At 44.2% G+C, this 24,968-nt stretch overlaps 1 protein-coding gene across 1 annotated transcript in view; it reads right to left on the bottom strand.

The window, feature by feature from the left end:
* The window catches only part of THSD4 (thrombospondin type 1 domain containing 4), a 2,089,562-nt gene that overhangs the window by 960,859 nt on the left and 1,103,735 nt on the right, over positions 1 to 24,968 (bottom strand). The gene's annotated exons all lie outside the window — the stretch shown is intronic.

Below are 24,968 nucleotides of genomic sequence, written 5' to 3' on the forward strand. Positions count from 1 at the left end.
CTATGCCAACATGGCGCCTGGGGAGCTGCGGGACTGCACCCAATGGTGGAGGGAGGTGCTCCGCAATTACATCGACCTCTGTTTACCCAGCAGATGGTGCCCCCCGCCCCTCAAGAAATGATATGCACATAAGGTGTGCGGTATGGAAACCAGTAATGATTACGTGCCTCAGTCCACCGGATTGTATCACGGCATCGGCGTGCATCGGCATCTGATTCAAAATGGTGGGCGCACTGATCGCTGCACCTCCAGCCGAAGAGTACTTCTTTTACCCTCACTGAGCAGCTGCTGCCTATGATGGAACCCTTGTACACCCTTCTGCTCAAGGTACACCTTGTTTTTGGTCCGCTGCTTGACACTTACATTCACGGCGATCAGCCCCACATTACTGTCTGTCCCTGCCTGACTCCAAAATGGTGGCTTTAATTTCCCTGATTGTTTCGCATCTGAACTACTCTTGCCTCAATATATGCTATGTGCTAGGTGGTATTTCAACTTCCTGCATTCTGCTTTGGAGGCCCCTGCTCTGTTTTTATTGTTACTAGCACCGCTACAACTGCCCAGTGACTCATCTATGTCCTGTGATGGCAAACGCCACTGAGTACAACTGAGTGCAGACTGTTAGACTAGATGGCGACTAGCACTTGTGGGGCTCAGCTCTTACTTGTGCTGTTGACCCTCACAACACCTGCTCCATCATGCTAGCGGGACCCCAGACAGCCAAATCAGCGATACATCTAGTGTCTCAGGCCTCCTGTGTAATTAATGCCTCGCAGTGGGGAAGTTCAGTAGACTTTGGAATCTGTCCCTTTCACCCCTCCTCTCCTTATCCCTGACCTGGGGGTGAGCTGAAGGTTAAGGCGGATATCGCTTCCAGTAACTCGTGATCGGTGCTCTCAATGGAACTTTGACAATGCCCACTGCATGGAATCCAGGACTGTCTGTATGTAACACGGTGCCCGAGCAACCGTGGCCGATGCCCAGTGGAGCTGTCCTATCCAGCTATAGAGGAGTTGGCTCTGGTTCACCCCTCCGCCGGCATTTACCCAGCCGGACATTGGACATTGTTCTCCTCGTCTCCCCATTTTGTCTCCCACCTGCATTCCTTACCCCTGTTACCACTCCCCCTCTACCTTTCTCCCCCCTTAAAACGTGTGTACATTCTAATAATTCTTATTATTGTGTAATCTCATGTTTTTTTTTTTTTTTCTCCAATGTCTATTCTTGGCTAAGTAATTATGTAACCTGTAACTCAAAGATCCTCATGTAAAGTGCTCTGATACCTCCGGGTCTAGCCATCGCTATATAAAACTTTGTAAATAAAAAAATAAAAAAATCTAGGACATAGAGGGAATATATTAAAGCATAAATGATTACAATATTTCATGCACATAAAATGTTACAAAAAAAACAGGATAATTAGCCTTCATTATTATTTAAAGAAATCCAAAAGTAAACTTTTGATTTTGGTGTGTGAATCGCATATTCTGTATCGACCTATAATAATAATTCCATATTTTTAAAGCGCAGGCTTACCACCCCTAAGGGTATCCAGGCACTTGGGGCCCTCAGGGAGATTAAGTGAGCTGTTGTTGAGCTGAGCTGCCACCGACGATTGAACTGTGAACGCAACTCTTTTTTACATATATGTGAGGCAACTGGTAGATATTGTCCAGCCCTCAGGAACTCAATAATCGCCTATGCAGATGATACTCAATTGGTATTTTCTCTCACTCAGAGACAAAACTCCCTTTCCTTTCCATTAGGCGCTTGCCTTGAGAAAGTTGCTAGCTGGATGAGTAGTTCCTGCCTTAAGCTAAATGGAGGGAAAACAGAGCTTATGATTCTGGGCAAAAATCTTAACCCCTCTATTAGTTTGCACTGGCCAAGCTGTTTGGGTTCCCTTCTGCCCCAAAACCGCCATAAACATAGAAATGCGGTGGATAAATCATTGAACTTTGATGCCCAGGCAGTGAAGCTCACAGCCATCTGCTACAGTATGCTTAGGATTCCTCTCCTCTCTCCCACGTCAAAGAGGTTGGGGGTCCAGGCTCCCATTCTCTCCCGCCTACACTATGGCAACTCTCTCTATCTTGGAGCGCCAATGGCCACAATAAGGAAGTTGCAGGTGGTTCAGAATTCTGCTGCTCTGAGTCTGTATAACCTACCTAAATATCAATCAGCCCGACTATCTCTGAGCACCATCCATTGGCTCCTGTTGGCCGAGAGAATCAAATTCAAATCAATTTTATCACCCAAATGGCACTCCTTAACAAAGGGCTACTGATCTCCCATTCCTTGGTATCTCCCTATTTCCCAGGTAGAAATCTGCATTCCTCTAATGCACATTTTGTCACATTACCCCTGGTCTGGAGGGTAACATAAGGGAGGGCGCTCCTTTGTCTATAACGCAGCTAAACTTTGGAACAGTCTTCCATACTCTGGAATCAGAAAACAAGCATTTACAATGCAATGGTCTCGGCAATATCATAGGTAGAGCTATTGGTATTGCTCATTATTTTTTTATCATTATTGTATCCCTAAATAAATGGCATTGTCATTTCTATTGGCATTAGCTTTTTTTTTTGCATATGTGATACCTATTGCATTAGCAGAGAGAGAGTGAGGTAGTGAGATAGAGAGAGAGAGTGAGGTATTGAAATAGAGAGTGAGGTAGTGAGAGAGTGAGGTAGATAGAGAGTGAGGTAGTGAGATAGAGAGTGAGGTAGTGAGATAGAGAGAGTGAGGTCGTGAAAGAGTGATGGAGAGGGATGTTGTGAGGTAGTGATATATAAGCATAGAGTGATGTTGTGATGTAGTGAGATAGAGAGAGAGGTAGTGAAAGAGAGTGAAAGTGAGTTAGTGAGATAGAAAGAGTGAGGTAGTGAGATAGAGTGATTGAGGTAGTGAGTGAGAGAGAGTGAAGTGGTGAGGTTGTGAGCTAGAGAGTGAGGTAGTGATGTTTTGAGAGAGAGAAGTTGTGAGATAGTGAGGTAGTGAGATAGAGTGGAGTAGTGAGGTAGAGAGAGTTATGTAGTGAGAGAGAGTGAGGTAGTGATGTTTTGAGAGAGAGAAGTTGTGAGATAGTGAGGTAGTGAGATAGAGTGGAGTAGTGAGGTAGAGAGAGTTATGTAGTGATAGAGAGTGAGGTGGTGAAACAGTGATGTAGTGAGGGAGAGGCATGTTGTGAGGTAGTGAGATGTAAGCAGAGTGGTGTTGTGATGTAGTGAGATAGAGAGAGGTAGTGAAAGAGACAGTGGTGTATACCATGTGCATCAATATCACTTCCACGTTCATTCATACTGTTATCTGTGTAGTCTTTGCCATCGATTTGCTATGACCTTATTTTAATAAAGCAAGCACCCTCAGTTTACCCTTCCAGTACATCTCTGTTGCTTGTTTTAAGGCGTTACCCACATATTTGGTCTCTGCATCCTGTGTTATGGTTTTAGTATCATCTTGTATTTGTGCAGCCTATGCCATACTTTTAGCCACTTGAAGACTCTCTGCACTTGCCTTGATGCGTTTGCCCTTATATGTTTCCTGTGTCCTGGTTTTACTGTCCTATTGTTTTGTGCAGTCCGTTTCTTGGTTTCACTACCACTGTCTCTGTGCAGTCGGTACCCTAGTTGTACTCCCTTGTTGCATGTGCACTGGCTCTGGTATCATTTTACTATTTATTTCGCCTGTGCATTGGTTTTCACTATCATCCCGTTTCTCTACAGACGGTGTCCTGATGTTACTCTGTATTGCATCTGCTCTGGTCCTGGTATGGTTTTACCCACCTGTGCAGGCTGTGTTTTGGTTTTCACTATCTTCTTGTCTATGTACAGCCGGTGTCCCGATTTTACCCTTGTATTGCATCTGCACTGTTCCAAACGTGGCTTTACCCTCGTGAATGTCTGTGTAGCCTCCGTGTCCGGATTTACCCTCGTATTACATCTGCACTGGCCACGGGTTGTCTTTACCATCTTGTTTGTCTGTGCCACTGGCATGAGGTGCCGCATCCTGCACGTTCCTCTTTGCGTTTTGACGTAATCCAGTAAGGTATTCTGCTAGAGCATGTGTGGCTTTACAGTGCAGTGTGTTCCCTTGTGGGATGTGATATGTCTAGGTCTCAATCAATTAATGTGTGTTTGGTAATCTAAAACATTTAATATGACTAGTACTATGCAAATGATCTGAGGAAGAAAAATTTGGTGTGGAAAAAAATATCAAATTACTATTCAATTCCTTCACTAGTGGGTGTATAATTTGATTGTTCGATAAATCAAGTACAGTGCAAACGTGGGCAGATTATTATCAATTTGTTTCCATGTTCTGTCAGCGGTTGCAGATATGCAATGTTCATTTCCTAACCCTGAACACATTTTTTTAAACTGGGCTAAATGCGTCTGTTAATTTGAACAGGAGAATGCTATGTCAGCCAAAGTGTCTTAGGCACCTGAGAGCAGAGCCCGGTGAGAGAGACCTGCGAGAAACACCGTACTGCCCAGGTGGAGAGTAATCCGGGGGTGGGGACAAGTTGCGATACGAGGGAGACAGGAGTCTATGAGGAGGAGAGAGGGGCCTGCGGGATCCAGGGGGAGAGAGGGGCCTGCGGGATCCTGGGGAGAAAGGTCGCCGGGGAGGAGACGAAGGTCTGCGACCCCCAGGAGAAAGGGGATCGTTCACCTTTAACCCCTTCCCTGCTCATGACGGAACCGTTCCGTCATGAGCCACGGTTGGCGTGTGCTCATGACGGAACGGTTCCGTCATGACAATCCTGTCGGCGGCCGCTCCGCCTGCGCGGCACTGTTTCCCCGCCTGTGCGGGGCGACAACGCAAATGGGCGGAGTCATGACGGAACCGTTCCGTCATGAGCACAGCTCAACTGTGGCTCATGACGGAGCGGCTCCGTCATGAGCACAGGCCCACCGCGCTGCCCCCCTGCCCCCCCCAGCGCTGCAGCGGAATGTCCGCAGCAGCGAAGGGGTTAATGATCTCTGTTGTTGTTGCGCCAAGCTGGCGACATATACACCCGATTCGCCGTTTGCTACCGCCTCTCATCTGCGGATTCGTGACCTCCCCCCCTCGGGCACGACTCATGCCCTGCTGTCACTGCATTTACCGGGAACACGAAGGACAACTGATTCAAAAGCCAAGCACGCTGTAACCAGGAATTCTGTGGCGGGGCAGATCAAATAAATTATGCTGGAGGGTTGACTAAATTATGTACCAAGAAAAGGTCTATTATGTGATCCTAAAGTATTACTGCATAATTTGTCACTTTTTTATGCAAGCTAACACTGTCTGGGCAAAGTTCACACTTCATTAATACCAGTTTAACAACCAAATACAATAATAAGTGACTGAAAGATGACCAGTCAACCTTTTCAAAGGGCTTTCCACAAAATTAAATACTTGAGACCAGCATCAGCAAAATGAAGAAAATACAAAGACACACATGGAGACACAGATGCACACACACAGAGATAAAGCCCACAACATTGTCTACATGTACTGTTCTCTCTTAAACATCTTAACTGGTTTACATGATTGGCCGCCTACTTGGATTCAGTTATTACATATATACGTTTGTTCAAAATGATTACCTTATCTATGTGTAATTTTATACACTACATGTTCCACTGGAGTAGACGTTCTTTTAGGACACCTGTAACTGTTGCCACGTTGTTTTATGACCAATCACACTTATGTACGCCTACTTGAACATCAAACTTGAGTGTACAAGCATTTCTAATTTTACTTTGCTTACTGTGTTGAACCCGAGTTCATACATAGTGTTTTATTACTGCTTCACTTGATTTATCAGACTGTTGAATACACCATGTTTTGGAGGTCCTCTTAGAATAATGTCGGCACGCGTCAGTGCCAGCTTTCCTGACGCGCATACTCGCCCGTGATTGTAACATCACCCGAGCAGACTTTCATTCTTGACTTTTTGAACCATGGTAGTAGCACCGCTCAATGGCCAATCAGACACACGTATGACCAATTCAACATAATTTACTTTGATCTGCATGTTTTTCATAACTTTTTATTTATACATAGTAACGCTGTGTATTTTCTGGTGGACCTTTGTTTTTGGAGGCCCCATTTTTTAATGCCAAAACACGTCAGCATCAACTTTCCTGACATATCCAATCACCTCCGTGATTTCGCAACCTACGGTGTCACAGCGAGCAGCATCTAGCTGCTGCTACCGGCCGTGTATGCTACATGCGTGCACGTTTTGGCATAAGCGGCTCAGGTGAAGTATTTCACTGCGGTCCCTGCAGTCTCATTCAAGACTGCTAAGGAGCGTGCAGGTTAAATCAGGTAAGCGGGCTCACAGGCACCGTTTTCAGTTTCTTCAACCTACTTCTAGTATTATACTGATCACTGCCACGTTTTCCTCCTATGATTCGTGTCTGGCCCACAGGAGGAGAGAGGGGCCTGCGGGATCCAGGGGGAGAGAGGGGCCTGCGGGATCCAGGGGGAGAGAGGGGCCTGCGGGATCCTGGGGAGAAAGGTCGCCGGGGAGGAGACGGAGGTCTGCGACCCCCAGGAGAAAGGGGATCGTTCGCCTTTAATGATCTCTGTTGTCCTTGCGCCAAGCTGGCGACATATACACCCGATTCGCCGTTTGCTACCGCCTCTCATCTGCGGATTCGTGACCTCCCCCCTCGGGCACGAGAGTGCACTCACCCGTCTACTGCTCTCCGGCTCTCGGTGGTATCTTGCTGAAGGGGGCGAAGGGTACCTTCGGGAGCGCGGGGAGGGAGACCTACGAAATGCGAAATGAGCCGTAATGCCTGGAGGTCTTAGGCATCTGAGAGCCCGGTGAGGGAGACCTGCGGGAAACACCATACTGCCCAGGTGGAGAGTAATCCGGGGGTGGGGACAAGTTGCGATACGAGGGAGACAGGAGTCTATGAGGAGGAGAGAGAGGGCCCCCACCCCCTCCAGCCTAAGCCCTGACGGTGCCGGACGGATGGATCCTCACGGCCAGACGACAGTAAAAAAATGGCGGATCGAAGCTTCGAAACTTTTTCGGATTCGGGGGCGTGTTCCTGCTGTTCTAAAAGGGGGTGGCTAAAAAGTGGAAAGAACAGCAAGGAACACGCCCCCGAATCTGAAAAAGACGGAGCCTATTTGGAGGGATGGCTCTCTCCTCCAATGGCTGGCCTCCGTTTAGGAAGCCAGCCAATGGAGGAGAAGCAAAAAGAGAGGCGGGCTAAATAGCCACTCTAGAAAACATTAAATCTTCCGACTTCCGGTTCTGCCTTCGGCAGACCGGTAGTCCTCGACCTAAAAAGGAACCCCCTTTTCAGAAATCACTAAAGACCTGGCTCTTCCTGAACAGCTCCCTTTAAACTCTCTTAACCAGTCTGTCCCGCACTGTCTTGCTGGGATGTCCAAGGTTAGCTACGTGCTTTACAAGTGCTTGATAGAATAAAATAGAAGAGAATGTCAATGCTCTCTGAAAGATGTGGGTGCCGGGGCAGAACTCTGACATTATGAGGCTCTGGTCTTTACTACAATATGTCTTACACCTAGGGGCAGACTGGCCATTTATCCAATCGGGTAATTCCCTCAGTGGCTGGTGCCATTGGAGGCTGGTTGTTGAAGAGGCAAAGCCTCCTCTGTCACTCTTGCTAGCTCCCTGTAGTTAAATGCAGCAAGCACGCTGAGGTTATGAGAAGAGTGAGCGAGCAGGGGAGAAAGAGAGAAAGAGAGACAGAAAAACACAGCAGTGCTGCTTTCAACAGTTTTGGAATGGCTGTTTCTGATTTTCAGCCCGGCCCTTCTTTAAGGGGACAATGACTTTGAATACCTCTTGGGAGCCATGGCTGGGGAGATTTAGAAACTGATTCCTTGCCTTGAGTTCTGTTAGTCGGTGAATTGGTATGATTGTCATTCAGTGTTTTTTAATATTGAGAGGCACGAAGATAAGGCGTGCCATATTATCAACTATTCCCTCACTCATCAGAAAGAGGTTGTTGGATGAGTCACACAAGGGTAATGCACTGTTGGAAGGATGTAATCATGTTACCACTAATTCTGACAGTTGCTCTTCCTGCAATCTGAGTCAGCCTTATTTTTTTACTAAGTTTTATATAGCGCAAACTTGACTCGAAGGTATCGGGTATCAGAGAGCATTACACAAGCACTCTAGTTGCATTACATGAGGACAGATTAATTAGGTCTCGCCTAACGTTGCATTCATCATTTGTATCCTTCCACGGCTATTGGCCCCTTTACTCCTAACACTATTTTATTTTAGGTCTCGCCTAGCGTTACAGTGCAAATGCGCTGCCATCTTTTTGCGAGGCATGCAGTATATTCTCTAGTGTGGAAGCTTTGTGGAAGCTCCGCTCACTCTCTACCCATTGGTTTTTGTCTTAAATGCTGCCTTCCGGTTGGTTTGAGGCTTGTTAGTCCCTCCTCATTCATCATTTGTATCATTCCATGGTTATTGGCCCCTTTACTCCTAACACTATTTTCTTCCCTGTCTCCCCACCCCACCGCCCCTCCCTCAGTCTGTGACTTCTCAACCTCTCCCGCCCACCCCCCCACACCCATTCGTGTTTTCTAGCCTGCCGGCACTTCCGTTTTCATCTTTATTATTGCCACCTTGAAATATGCAAGTTCAAGATGCGTGCTGTACAAAAACTTCTCGTGTTTAATTAACTAGATTTTAATGTTACTCTAAATATAATAAGACTCTAGGCAACTTTTGGGGTATACATGGCAACTGACGCCTCTTAGTTCACAAATGGCATTGTTGTCGAGCGGGAGGAGCGGTAGTGTTTTAACTCATGCTTAAAACGAGCACTTTTAATAACTTGCTCTCAATTCAGTGCTATAATCTTGTGTATTGAGGTGACGCACTAAAGAAATGCACTTTTTTGAATTCTGAAGAGATGTTATCGCACATTTATATCATTGTTACTGTATGATTAACATGCCAATCATATTCACGCCTCGCCCACTGCCTCGTATACGCTTGGCTCGTCTCCGGCTGGCTCTACCTGCTAATTAATATATTGGCTCGCGCACCACTAACAAAGAGAGATGAATGGATACATGACAGTGATCCCAGTAGATGGTAGAGAAATAGACTGGTGCAAACAAACTGACAAAGTCAGTCTCCATTGCCTCACATCAGAATCATCACTTTCAATAACCTGGAAATTTGCTGGCAACTCCCGCATGCCCCAACCTCATCCCCCTCACCTATTCTTGGTTGAAGCGGCAGTTTCTGAGCTGTGCCCTGCTGGTGCAGAGGAGCACGGCAGAGTCTGTAAAAACACTGGGATCCCTAGCCTCTCCGGGCGGGCACCTAAGTCTTCTGGGTGCCTTCACACTCAGGATAAATGAATACATTTTGTTCTGTGCTTTAGTTACCCCTCTTTGAGCACTGTCTGGTAGATGAAGCTCTGTGTTAATAAACACATTCAGAGAGGTGGTTGTGTAAAAACAGCCACAATACTGTACGTTTTGAACGTTTAGTGAAATACCTGCTCATCAAGTACCTCATTGGCTGATCATTCCATGGCACTACCAAAATTACATTTGCTCAACTGTAAAACACTCCATTCTATGGGTCATTTAACAACTCGGGGCTTTGGGGTTAGGTAACCTACTTTGGATGCTGTGTAAAACAAATTAATGCAATGAAACTAAGCAACCAGTACTGTCTAAAACACTGTGAAAACTGCCACGCATTCTGGCATTTTGTTTAGTTAATGTCGATTTTCTCATAGATGCGCGTAAAGTACTCTTAATATCCTAATAAAATCTGCACATTTTTAACTAATAGCACCAGGTGACCTTTGACAACTAGGCAATGAATACATTTTCATGTACCCCTGAAGCCCTCCTGCCCCCTGCCCCCTTGGCAAACGTCATTGCCTCCCAGTGTTTGGGGTTAACCAAGACGCAGGAGAGTGAGTCAAATAGTCTAGAAAATGAAAGAGAAGCCGGGATTCGGATTCACATGCTCCGATCCCGATCTTATTGGTTAGTCTGTAAGCACTACTTTTATTAATGAGTTTTGCATTAGTAAAGCCCCACGGTGTGCATGTGTGACGACACTTCACTCATGAAGTACGTGCCAAGCAATTGTTGACACAATCCACACTTTGCATCTTTTTCAATATATTTATTACGAAGTGCAGGACCTTTCCAAGGGATTTTGCACACTACATACATTCACTTCAAAAATAAAACGTGTAGGTAAAAAACATTGCCATTTACAACGTCAATAGCTCTATCTCACAAATGCGAGACCTATTTGCATTGCAAATGCTTGTTTTTTGTTAGGCACGGGGCGACTAAGTGATTTGTCCAGAATCACAGGATGTAGCGCATCCTTGCCGAGACTCAAACCCGGTTTCTCAGATTTGAGGTGCACCCCCTAGCCATTAGGCCAACTCCTCTACCTTATTAATTAATGGTGAAGCGCTACTCAGGTAAGTTTGAGTGTGTTGCAGGACGTGTTACTGTGCTAAAAACCTTGTTGCTACAGTCACGGGCAAACAGGAAAGCAAACAGGTTCAGGCTAATTACTAATAGTCTCCTTCTCTTTCACTGATTTGTCATCTCCATCAGAAAGGGGAAGTGTTGGGACAGAAAACTCCCTTCTATGGTAACTGGCATGAATCCATACCCTGGGAGTCCCAGCTGTGATCCTTTCGGGATCAATGGTAACAGTTTTGGTCATGGACGAATACGGATCATATATGTATGCCATGATCTAGGCCTGTCTCATGCAATGTGGTCTGATTAGACCACACAGCATGCTAACCTCATAGCATCTGAGTAGCACGAGTGAGGTAGTGGCAACATACCATTATGTAATAAGTAACCAGGGATATGACTAGGCCTTTTTACCTGTATAATGGGACTGGGACCTACTGCCGCTCTTGAGTAAAGTTTCACTGCTTTGGGCCTAACTCACCCTTTGTCTACATCATGATATGTGTAGCGCTGGCAACGCGTGCCTGACTACATACATCGGCTGGCATATATTTGTGCCTGTGGGTGCCGTACCTGGAGGCCTCTGCATGTTTTTGTATCCAGCACGCTGGTATGTATGTGTGACTATGGGTGCAGTACATAGAGGCTAGCATGCTTGTTGGTATACAGTGTACTGGTATGTATGAGTGCCTGTTGCTATAGTACATGGAGGCTGACACCTGTGTTGTATACAGCATGATGAAATGTCTGGGTGCATGTGAGTGTATCAGTACATGAGAGGCAACACACATTTCTGCGTGCAGCACCTAACGATGCATGTGTACCTTTGAGCAGTGGTGTAACGAAACTTGAGGGAGCCCCACTGCAAAGTACATGGAGCCCCCCCAGGCCACCACCTATCACTTTGGTACTAGATCCAGTGTGCTCTGCTGAGGACGGCTCCTGGAGCTCGAGTCCCCCATTACCACTGAACTAATGTTATGTCACTGCGTCTGAGGGGTACAGTTCATGGGGACTTGTGGGTTCCATATTGGGATCCTCAAGGCCCATTGAAGAAGGCATGTGGAGGTAGAGGAAACCCCAATCAGATTTGTGGATTGGTACATTCTGAAAAGGTGAGTAGGACACATACACTTGAGTAATGGCATAGTGAGACCCTTCATGCACTTTAAAAGGGCTCTTTGGCTCCAGGGCAGGTGACTGGTCAAAGGGGCCTGTGTACAACTCAGGAAGGAGATGGGGCTGATAAGAGAATCATAAAGAGGAGGACGTGGGCCCTTTTGCAAACCTTTATTGATACATATTAGTGATACTGACATCCAGGTGTGTGAGCCTCAAGACCCTTACATGGCCTTTTGTTGTGAGGCTATCAAACCTGGAGGTGCTCCAACTGTGACAGATGGCTTCCTGCACAAGGGACAGGAGCGAGCACTTCAAAAGGAGCAACACCCATAATACAAATTTCATAGACTGAGACACTAAATCACATTTGTGTCTGGAAACGGATTATAAAAAGGGGAGCTTTGAGGCATCCAAATTGTCAAACGGATTTTGTACATCAGCATGCAGAAGCTCAGCATGAATTCTGCCTCTTGAGACTAGGACTGGGCACTAAGGGACTGCCAGGCTTCCTGCTGGGTGAGTAGATATCACCCAGGATAATCAAAACAATCATCCAGAAGCCTGCAGCACCAGCTTCTGCCTGAGCCAAGGCCAGAGCACCCTGTAAGGAGAATAAGATCCAGTGGCGGGAGTATGGTCCAGTGGGGAACCTGCTGAGTGGATCCTGAGAGCGGAGTGGGAGATTCTGGTCCATCAGGCCCACACCACTGATCGGGACATCCACCCATGTGCATTGATTGTGACCCTCATATTCAAGGCGTGGGCCACTGGTAAGAATAAGGTTTATGGCCCTGGTGCCGCACACTGTTGAGAGAAGGGCCACCGCCCATTGCTGGGCCAAGACCTGAAGAAGGATGTCAACGTATTTGTTCCGCTCACTACTCCAGTATGCCAGATGTGGGCCATGGTCAAGATTAAAGGCTTATGCATTGCTGCAATGAGAGGAGTTGTCCTGTTCAGTAATAGGACCTTGAGGGACTGTCGCCCTGTGTACTGCTGTTGAATCCCCCATGTGGCAGGAAGGGGGCCATGGAACAGCATGCAGCTGGAAAGAAGAAATGGGTTGTGATCTGCAGAGGAGCACCCAAGACCTGCCATCAAACTCTGGGAAACTTACTGTGTGACTAGAGAGCTATCCATGGACTTCTGACACCTCAACCACAGTATCTACACTTCTGCTGTGCCACGCTGTAGTGACACACCCAGGCCCTCCATATCACCACTCCAGCGAGTGTAGGTAAGACAGAATACTGTGCCGCCAGCCCTCTGGGGGAACTTACTCTGACTAACACTCTACTACTGGGGGACAATTTGACTTTTCTGAAAGCCATCGTAGAACTTCTAAGACATGAACTCCCTACCTTGTATATTGCTTCATATCAATGAGGAATAACCACAATCTTTGGACAGGGAAATGGGAGCTGATCCATGTAACTCTAGCATGTCTGCTTTATGAAAACAGTGTATATTTTTTGTTGTGTGCAATATTATAGTATGTGTTTGTATATAAATACTACCTTTTACAATAAAGCAAGTATTATTTTTAATTTTCTTTGACTTGGCAATTATTTATTGGGGTAAAACTCCACAACTCCACTCCACAACAGATTCACAATCAAAATACTGTTGGTATTTTAATTGTGAGCCTGTGCTCATCCTGCACCAACCTCATTCGTGAAAAGCCTTGGACTGCTCATTCCACACTACCACTAAGTCAAGTACTTGGCCCAGTTGCACAGAACCCATAGTAGGCTGGCCCCGGGACATCTGGAGTAAGGCCCATCAGCTCCTGGTTGCCTAATGAAGCTAACTTCTGACAGGGGTTTCAGCAGCCTTCTCTTGCCTTTTGGGTTCACAACATCCTTCAGATCACAGTAACTTGGAAAGTGCAGATTGGATGACGAATTTGGGGAACCCAAGAATGATGCAGCATCACTGGATAAATAAGGCAACTATACTGAGAAAGACTTTCAGCCCTACTATCTATAGTTGTACCAATAAGGGGGTACCTGCTGCTATTGAGCCTCACACTTCACCTTCTGAACTCTGGGCAATTTTAAAAGAAAACTTAGCTAAACCTTCTTATTCATCAATTCATCAAATTCGAGGTGCTCAGAGAATGGAAAAATCCAGGTAGGATCAATATTAAACGTTATGAAACATTGATATCCTTAGTTAAACTGTGACTCTGTGTTGCATAACCCAGTCCCACTTGATAACTTGATTGCATCTTTGTTAGCGAGATATTCAATGGCACATTGATGCAGTCATCAAAAACCCTAATGACAGAAAAGTAGATTTGACTCTCTGCAAAGTTTATTGTGGAGCACATCTAGCCACAAGGGCAGCAGTCTATGGTGCATACACTGCACAGTATTTGTTGACAGACTTTAGAGAACTGTTTCAAGCAGTGGAAGAGCACACAGAAAGTACTTGAAGGTATGAAATGACACAGAAAACATTTATATGATCTGGCCTTTGGTAAGGTTCAAATGTCTGCCGTAATGAATAATGTTTTAACATCAACTTAAAGGAATCTCTTGCTGGAGGATTGGAAAACAGATTAGTCTCAAAGAGTGACTGCTCTTCGTACATTCTTCACTGGAAACTATTTGTTTTGGATTGATTTGGAGGGTTCGAAAGAACAGAAACATTCATTCTCCTTCAGGAAATACCCAAAGTATTCGACGACTGTCCATAAAAAGTCTTTATAGTAAATTCACATTTTGTGCATGGTCACTACACATTTCTCACATTTTTCTGGACTCTATTTGTGTTGGCTTTTGGGTTCTGTGCACTCTATCACGTCTAAAGCATTGCTGTACATTGAAACTCCCTATTTAGCTGATTTAACTATCCTATAGGTCCATCATAAATAGTGCCCCAAATGGAGAAACAGTCTTAAGCACTCAATGCCTTTACCACGCAGCCTTCAGCACACATACACTATACATGTTAAAGGCATCTGCAGGGTAAAGGCAACATTGTAAAGGCATGCGTGGTAAAATCATGCGTGGTAATGTCATGCATCCCCTACAATGCACCATTGAATGAAAAGTTATATGTCCTATGTAGGCTGAAGCGTGTATTTACACCACCCACATATATGACAAAATATATGTCTGCTAGAAGCACCACTCTGCTCTGGCTGGTCTGTATCTTAACTGCACTGAATTGTCACATGGCAGGGACTAATTCATTTGCCATTTAGGAAAATCTAGTTTTGATATATTTATAAATCACCCAAAAATGATGCTTTGTAAGCAACACTGTGGCATGGTGAGCACGGTACCCATGTGTGGGCGTACCCCTCCTACTTAGGGCGACAAATGCAAATAGAACAAATAATGGACAGAATGCCGAACAATTACCCTCAGTACAGAGATCTGGACTTAAATCCATTGTTTTTTGGCTGACAACGCCTTTCTATTTTCGACCCAGCCATATGCAATCTTGACAGTGCTGCCCATTGGAACATGTCAGCCCGAACAGACATACAAGGTCCTCTCCGGTCCAGAAATAAGCATCCTAGGACAGATTTTGAAGTATCACCCCTCATCAGCCAGTTTAGCGTGACTCCGGTGGCATGGTGATCATGGGACACACATGGAACTGGGTAGTGTGAGGTACTCTCTTCCCACATGAATAAGCCCAACCGCCTTTATTTCTGAAGCAATCTTTGAGGCAACTATCATCACAGGGGTATGTTAGGCAAGATAGAGACAAGGAGAATTTGAAATGTATACAATCTGGCCTAGTGGAAATCAGCACTTCCGACTAAGCTGCCCTGAACTCCAGGGACAGGTCAAAGGGAGAGTTCATCAATTTCTGCCAAACTGGTAGACCTCCATTTCCGACAAGTGGCACTGGGGAAAGCCCAGTATAAGAAATTGGGTTATTAATTGAGGGGGGGTGAGAACCCACCTCAAATAATAATCCCAGTCATTGTCAGGGTGAACCACTAAAATCCCTTAATAAACCTGTGATTAACCCTCTAGCAGCTTGGCACACAGCAGTTAGGCTTAAATTAGAGGCAATTTAAGCAGTACTAAAAAACAGTAATAAAGTGAAAACACATTAAAAGTAACAATACCATCCTGGTGGGGCTGCAGCATAGAACAACAGGAAGAGACTCAAAACCTGGTGGGACATTGAAGGTGGCCAGAGGAGGCCATGTGTGTGGTGTACAATATGTAGGATGGACATGTATTGATGCTTTACTATTGAAATGTATATTGCAGACTTTGAGGTTACAGCTGGCAACAGTTTGTTCTATGTCACTGTTTTTTGTTTGGTTGCAAACTTAATAAACAGAATTAAAAGAAAAGGACAGCAGGAGTAATATCCCAATCCAATTATGAAGCCTAGAGTATAATTTAGCAAATGAAGCAATATCAAAACGTCAAAAATCCAATCCGTGGAACCGAAATATGAATGTCTAAAGTTTGAATGAAAGACAGCGCCAAAAGCACAACATGCCTACCTCAGTTATCCGATCATGCTAGACTGGGTCAAAATCGAACCTTAAAGCTGACCATGATGGAGCAAGTGTCCAATACAAGGACCAGGTTTACCCCAGTGGAAAATGTTCCTTTTGACATAAACATTTTATGGCAAAAAGCTTGTTGTCGACAAGTCGTCGTTGGAAGGTGGATCCGAAGTGGGGCTCGACAATGGCAGGCTACTAGAGAGCAGCATCCTGGTGTGGTCATCGGTGAAGAGGGAAAGCTCCAAGTGGACACATTCTGTGCCAGAAGACCCTTGACATTGATGTTTATTGGATGCTGTTGGTTCTTCAGGCAGAAAGATGGCAAAAAGTTTCAAAGTCTGACTTCTTGCAGTTAGCGGAAAAGAGGAATACCCTCTAACACCTGCCAAGGGTCTAGGACCTGGGGGGACACCACTTGGGTGAAGGACTCATTCCAGCAGAGGCCAGCAGTAGGACAGTTTGAACAGTTTGAACTGTTCAGCTGGACAGATGCAGGCAGAGAAGGCTCTATAAGCTTGTTGTGTATATGTTGTGTCCATGTTGCTCAAACAGGAGGTCAGCCAACTGACTCCTGGAGTCACTTTTGGGGTCCTGGGTTCAAGGCAAGCAGGTCGTGTCTTCCCTCAGGTTCTTCAAACAACAGGGCAGTCCTTCTGCTGATTTCTCATAGGTCCAGGAGTGTTCTGAAGATGGCACTGGGGATGCCACATTTACGCCCAGTGACAGCCTGTGGGTGGGAAAACTCCTGGCCACTCCCTAATAAAAGGGATGTTCCCAGGGCTGACCTTTTGCAGCACTTCCTTTCTGCTCTGTTCTAAAATACCTAACAGTACCACTTTCCCCCCAAATCCAACATAGCAGTTCCTTTCTTTCACACCTCCCTGTGCCCACCTAAAGGTGAGGCTATAAGAATGGGAAAACACTGGTTGTTGTCACTCCAAATCAGTTCTGAGGCTCTCCCACTGGGGTTCGTCCCTAGTTGTCTAGGAAGACAAGAGGGAGGCAAGCTTATGTGTGATTTACATCTGCCAGTGACAGGGTAGACATCCTCTGAAGGCCAGGAAGGGGCTGGACACAGCACCCAGGCATGCTGCTCAAGAAAGAAAAACACCTTCCCACACCCAAGTCCTTTGTCCACCAAATGGGAACAACCCACATCTCACCACAGGGGAGCCATAAGCAGTTATGTGGCACTGGGCACTAGAAGAAAGGCAAGGCTCCTTTGACTTTAGTCAGGAAAATGACAAATTCCTAAAAGCATCATTTCCAAAATAGTAATCTAAAATCCGACTTGATCTTTAAGTTGGATTTTGAGTTACTATCTAATTGAGCCCTTTAATCATTTTTCTAGCTGCTCCTAAAGCGAAATTAGGCACTAGAAGGTGTTAAATTATAACCCAGCACTTTCCTATCGGAGAGTTAGCCTTGCCACTGTGAAAAATGACTTCAGAGATTATTCAGTGCCAGGGCATTTAAAAATAAAACATACATGCCCTACTTTTTAAATACAAAACATCCTGCCATCCGGGCATTTAGGACCTACATTTGGGGTCAGTTAGAAGTACAAAAAAGGAGGATTTAGGATGGCAAAATGATTGTTTTGTCAGCTCAAAATGGCAGCTTAAAACTGCACACCCAGGCTGTAGGCATGGAGACGTTGTACAATTTAATGGGTGATACAATGTGCACTGAAGCCCACTTGTGTCATTTAATTTACAGGCCCTGGGTACATGTGGTACAATTTACAAGGGACTTACAAGTAAATTAAGTGTATCAATTAGAGGTATTTCAATTCTAACATGTCTGGAGAGTAGAGCACAAACACTTTACCACTGGTTAGCAGGAGTAAAGTGCGTAAAGCAGGTGTCTCCAACCAGTGGCTCGCGAGCTACCAGTATCTCATTGACACCTACAGTGTAGCTCACAGCCTTAAGTTCATTTTTAAAACGCATAGGGTTACATTTTTCTTTTAAAATTAAGGGAAGGCTGTGTTTATTTCACATTATCTTCTTCAAGCTGCCAATAGCAGGGCCTGGTAATGAGCAGTGCTGGAGTCAAATGTATGACTCAGGGCACAGAGGTGAAGAACTGAACCACTGAAGTATTTCATTGTTAAATAACTCCTTGTCAACTCAATATTGGAGTCTGAGAAAAAGATGATGCTTCTGAATGCTTTTAAATTGTAGAAATTTAAAATTAAAAGGTACAATAATGATTAAGTTAACTCTTCAATGTGATGTTCTCCTATTGCAAAGTGTCACATTTGCAAACAGCAAACCTCTTGCTCCCAGTAGTTAGTAAACACTGTGCCATATTTATATCTGAAGAATACAGTCCTCGTTTTTAAAAGGGAGAAACTTAAAGTGAAGAAAAATATTTCTATGAAACATGTTTTTCTCCAATTTAAATTGAGCCAATCACGTCTTAGGGCCTGATTTAGATCTTCCTTTTGACAGGTTACTCCCTCACAATGGTGACAGATAGCCTGTCCTCCGAAATATAAATCCCATTGGATATAATGGGATTTATATTTCGGCAGACAAGATATCCATCACCATTGTGACGAGGTAACCCATCTAAACACACAAGATGATGGACGGAATGTTGCACATTGGCAAAACATTCACCCCCAGTCACAGATCTGGGTTTAATCCATCGTTATTTTGCTCACCACGCCACCCCAGTTCAGACATGGCCATATGCAAATCAGTGTTGACCCTGTGCCTCATGGGAACAGTCCAGCCTGAACTGCCAAACCATGTCTTCACTGGACCGGAATCAAGCATCCTAGGACCGGTTTCGGAGTTTCACCCCTCTTCAGCCAGGATAGCTTGACTCCAGTGGTGTAGTGAGCACGGGACCCACGTCTGGGCATACCCTTCCCACAAAGGGCGAACAGCAAAACACACAAGATGATGGGCGGAATGTTACACATTTCATAGTGTCGCCTTTACACACAGGAGGCATCTTGCTCCCAGTGGCTGGTAGACACTGCGCCATATTTATAACTTAAAAAATAGCCATTATTTTGAGTGTGAGAAATTTTAAGTGTAGAAAAATGTTTCATATCATGAAAAATGTTTGCGGACTGTTTTCTGTCATTTAAATTTCTCCCATTTACAAAATGATTATATGTTTGTATTATACATGTACCCGTGCCACATATGATGATAGGTATTCGAGTGTCCCAAGTACATACTAGATAGGACCTCAGTCACATAAACATGTATCCCATTCATACGCACACATGTTCATACATCCGCAAAGACCACATTCTCAGTGACACACATTGCAGTCCTGTCATAGTGTCCCTAGTCAAAGTATTTTGTTCAAACTACTGTGACTACTTCTATGGACGTTAGGATAAAAGTCAACGGAGCAGGGAGTAAGAGTATCTGGTAATAAATCAAGTGGCTTAGCCTTCAGTAGCTCACGATGATTTTCACTGATCAGAAGTATTTCTCACTACAGAAAAGGTTATAGACTCCTGGTGTAAAGTAATATGGTCAGCAGAAAAAAGCTCCGCAAAAAAGGCACAAATCAGGAGGACTACCACACAAAAGATAGTCATTACCAACACTTTGCAGGATTTATTGGACACATATGCCTTAAAGCCAGTCCCTTCGAATTAGAGGTATTAAGAGGCGTATTTTATAATCTTTCTAGTTTCCAACACCTCAGTGGCCTTTGTTGTGGAAACAGATCTAACCGTTTTGTATATCACTTTTGCATGCCCAATGTTTCACAAAGAGGAGAGACAATAATACATTTTCAAACGTTTCATTGAAAAGATCGAATCCTTGTAATTTAAACATGCCAGTATTAGATAGATCCACACATTATTTTTATAAGCATCATCAGAATGATGAAAAATATGAATAATTTGACCATGTTGATTATTCCTAATATTACTCCTATCTATTATTTATACCTTTACACTAGCGAGAGGATGGTGGGGGTACTCTTCTTCCAGTCAGCAGTTGGAATGCTCTAACCACACACCTTTGGTGTAATGTCGCAGGAAGCCAGCCTCAGTGCATTATTAAATGTACTCCGTCTTAGTACGCTAGCCTACAACCTCTGCCAGCGTTGCAATCTTTCTTAGACTGTATATCAAGACCTGCAGATCTGTATCTTATTCACAGCTCTCCACAGCATCCATAATAACTCTGGGGTGAAGTGCCTCTCGTCTGAATTTAAAATGGATGCTGTTTAAATAATAAAACACCGCCCTTATCTCATTTCACAAAAGACGCAGAAAAACAGCCTTACTTAATCTGGGTGAAAGAGTCATCTCCTATGAGCACAAAAGAAAGCAAGGACATCACGTTCTAGTATGTGTCCCTGAAACTAACAGTGTAGACTAGAAAACAGCAATGTCTACCCATAATAAATGCAAGCATGGCATTTTGTCGTGTTAGTGAAAAATATCTTCAAACCACCATCTCAGATGGATGCTATGTTTAAAAGGAAAACTAAAATGGAAAAAAATGTAATCCCCATAACACAACATCCTGGAGGAGGAGCTCTGCGCCTCTCCTTAACATATGGAGAAATTTCAAGGGATTTCACTAAACGAGAATTCAGGAATTTCACAAATCTTTCTAGTGTAATTAAAATTTCTCCAAGTCTTTTCTGTATGACTATGTGACAGTTCCACTCATTTCTCAGTCACAGTTTTGTCTTCCCTTCTTGCTGGCTCTAGCAACCGATCCTGCTTGGAGACTGTCTGTTCTTCCATCTCCATCCCCATCTCAGTAGGGCATAACTTCCAAGTATCTGGTCCTATTGGTTTTGACTCTGAAAGGGTGTGCCATTGAGACAGAGTCTACCTAGTCTCTTAGAACAAGCCATACAACTATCTGGATGTCTTTCCACTCTCAAGTCGTATTTCAGACATTTAGCAGTTTTTCGATTGTAGTGATCATCTAAGGGAATTTTAGCTCTATCATGGTGATTTCTTTAAATTTGTGAATTTTTTGGGGATGAATTTCAGTGGAATCTGTCATGTGGGCAGCAATTAAAGTCTGTGGGGTGATTTGGAGTCTGATGAAATTTTGCTTTTTTGACTTTTGGGATTTTTGGCTGGCAACCATCTTTTTGTCGTCCTTTGACTCCACTCTGAAATCTGTCCTCTGTTCTTTGAGTGCTACAGTTTCATCACATAGAACCATTACCTGAGGTGGATCTCAAATTTGTAACGCTGAAGGTGGTATTTTGGTTGTGGCGACCTAGGATAGATGTACTGCAGAGCTAATGGCTCTTTCTGGAAAGGATTGTGCTGTGTCCTGATCCTTTGATCAGTATTAGATCAATCATTGTTTTACCAAACTCCATAGCAAACATTCCACTTCCCTCTGGCACACATGGTCATTCCAGCAGGGGTATTTCAGCGTTTTGGGCTAAAATCAAAAGAGTAGTATTCCTCTCTGAATTCTGCAGAGTGGCCACTTAGGCTTTTAAGAACACATTTGTTTTTCCACTATCGACTTCCGACTTTGGGTGGGATTGGCATGAATTTTGGAGCTCGGGTTCTCAATTCCATTCTTCATAGTTCATTTAGGTAAATTGTCAATTTCATTCAACACTGGGTTCAGCAGTATCAGTGTGTGGGAATGTTTTAAGCTTAGGTATCTTCAAAAACTTATGACTGGGATGAGGAAGAGGGTAATCTCTTTATTTCTTAATGGTAGTCTTCATTACTCATAATACTGCCCGTCTTACGCCCAGTCATAACTACTGCCGTACTAGCACTTAAACTTAGCCATTGTGTGCTTGGGCATTTCCTGGAGGATGATGGGTAGGCCATCCTCTTTACGGTCACCAGCAGGGGGGGCAAGGTAGCATTCTCACCATTTTCTCTGGATCCCTGTGTTGAGGTGTAGCTCACCTCATATTGGTGAAACAAGGAGGTTAAGGAATATGCATCAGGAAGGATTACCCAGTGGCCGCTCTTCCGCTAAGGCGGAGGAGCGCCACCCCACTGCTTTATGCAGTGTAAAAAAATTAAAACTAAAATGGTAATAACCAGTGTTATTATCATTTTAGTTTTCTGTTTCCTGGTGCGGGACTGGACTGCCAGAGCAGAGGCCAGGAGGAGGAGTTGTTGCTCCATTCTAAAGTGGCCAACCATAAAAGTCATGCGCACTCTGCATGTTCTGCACACAGGCTGCATTACAGCCTGGGTGATGAACATGCCCAGTCCCCCATTTCCTGTCTGAGCGCTGAACCACGTCTTTTGAACATTGTGATTGGCTAGGGGAGTCAGGAGCCTGGGTGCTTTATGATTCCTGCTTCTGAGGAGCGAGTGGCGGCGGCGAGCGGACAAAGAGGCAGGATCCGGCTGGGTGGCCGGCGGAAGGTAAGTGTTTTTTATATTATTTTAATTCACCCGCTTGCCCCACCACCCCTGGTAAATAGCGGCTGCCACTGGGATTACTAGTAAGTGATCAGGATATTAGAGTTGGGGGCATGTGTTGCTACTTTAAAACGAAAGAGACACGACCTGAAACTTTAAGTGAAACAGTCATCTACCCCCATTGCCATTCCGCACTCTCCATTCCATCCTGAGGCCTGAGTCCTGATTCGGTAGTTGCAAAGTGTAAAAATGCAGCTACAGATTTCCGAGGGGCATTGTCGCCCCTCCAAACTGTGCAGACAAATGTATGTTTATGAGTGAGTCCTTTTAAGGAACCTTCTGGATAGCCATACGCTGCCCAAATAGATAACAGTGGAAGAGCTTTTAATTGCTCAAACATGTTGCCTGATTTACTAGGTTCTCCCATGCTATGCCCTATGACCCAGACACTGGGGTCACAAATAATTGGGGTAAAGCTTACACAAATGTTATAGTTTGTATTTCAAAACAGCCCATAACTACTGTTTAATCAGTTCATGCCGCTGCGTACTTGTTGGCTGCAGGCCGGTTCAAAAGTATTTGCTGAAGAATGTTTTATTCCTTTCAGGTTCATCCTTAAAATTCAAGTGAAAACGAGAAGTCTTCCATAAAGGTGTCACGACACGCGTGAATACGTTCACACAGACATGCAGAAGTATTAGCACTGGTAAACGAGTTCAGACAAATACACCGAAGTACAGAAAGCAAAAAGCACCAATAAATTACTCTTGGAAAAGTTACATCTTAGCTTCATGAATGCCTCACTGAATGTGTTGGAAAGCTCCCCTTACCCTGAAGCCAAATCTGTGCTTGTTTAACCACTTTAAAGTATTTTAAAACAGACAGGTGTTTTCGTTTTTAATGTTTTCCATTTTTACTTAGTAGCTTTCTTATTTTAGTGTAATTTATTTTTAGAAGCATTTCCAAACTAAGGGATACGCAATCAAATACAAAAGAAAACCAACAATGCACGCATTATACATTTATGGTGGAAAACAATTTACAGTTCTTTAAATACTACGAAAATCAGCTTTCGCAAACATCCTCGCTACCCAGCCCTGTTTACAGACTTTTCTTCACACTTCACTCTCACATGAAAATAGTTTTAATAAACACATTTACTACAGTAATTGAAAATAGATTCAGATCCAGTTAGGTTGCTATCCGTTTGTGTGATCTTTGATTGGGGAAAATAACGAAAACAAATTTAATCCTGTTGCGGCTCTAGAGCCCAAATCTGGCTGAAACAAGTTTACAAGTTTCTAGGTTTCACCGCCCCCAGGATTACCATACTTTCACCTGCCAAAAAATAGGTGGAATTCATAAATTCTATGATGGGTCTGATAATGAGGAAAACATGCAGAGAAACATGCAGCAACATCACATGTCTCATATTACGCCCAGTTACAGAGCTGAAAGCTTGTATTTACATGGTAGTGGCTGGTTGATACCATAAATAAATGCTAATTTTGGACGCTTATGAACGGCTCCATGGTGAGTGATGTAAAACAAAAGCAGGTTATAAGCAGGGCCTCTGGAATTATGTCGAAGGGGACCACAAAATTATGTGGCAGAGTTGGCTAAATTATGTGGGTGAGTGTTTGAAAAGTTTCAGTGCTCTGTCCATCACCTCCTTGTGTTTGCTTTGTTCGCCCTAAGTTGGCAGGGTATGCCCAGACATGGGTCCCTTGCTCACTTTGCCACTGGATTAAAGCTAGCCTGTCTGATGAGGGGGTGTTACCCCGAAACCGGTCCCAGGATGCTTGTTTCTGGCCCAGGGAGGATCTGGCATGGCAGTTTGGGCTGGACTGTTCCCATGAGGAACAGGGTCAAGACTGATTTGCACATGGCTGGGTGTGAATTGGGGTGGTGAAGTGAAATAAAGAACAATGATGTATTTGAAAAGGTTCAGCACCCCGTTCGTCATATCCTTGTGTTGACTAAATTATGTGTCAAGAAAAGGCAAATGATGCGATATATTGTTGCACATTTTTTGATAGTATTAGTTCATTATTTTGTCATTTTTACAAATGGTAATACTGTTTGGGCAAGTATTTCACCACTTTAGTGCTAATTTAACAAACAGAAATAATCAACTGAAATATGACAAGTTAAAGTTTGCGACCATCCTTTTTTTTTGTTCAAATCTGCAGATTACGCAGCAGATGGTGCATTATGTGGCAAATGCAGAAAATCCTTAAGTATGCGAAACAAGCCGCCACATCGCATAATATCAGTGGCCCTGGCTAAAAGCAAGGCAAAAAAAAGTGACTAATGTTAGAGATGCTATTTTATATGTTTCCCGCTCAATAGACAATATTCACTGTAATTCCCTTGATTAGATACATGAGTAAATGGCACAATCATGAAGTACTTTTGCATGTGTTCACCTCGCTGCTTTAGACTGTTCAAATACCTTCATGTCTTTTTTTAACTTCTAGGTTCACTCGAGACTAAACGAAAGCTAGCTGTTCAGTTTTCACACTTAGAAGT

This window comes from Triturus cristatus, chromosome 3_1 (assembly GCF_964204655.1).
Source record: "Triturus cristatus chromosome 3_1, aTriCri1.1, whole genome shotgun sequence".
NCBI classification, from domain to species: domain Eukaryota; kingdom Metazoa; phylum Chordata; class Amphibia; order Caudata; family Salamandridae; genus Triturus; species Triturus cristatus.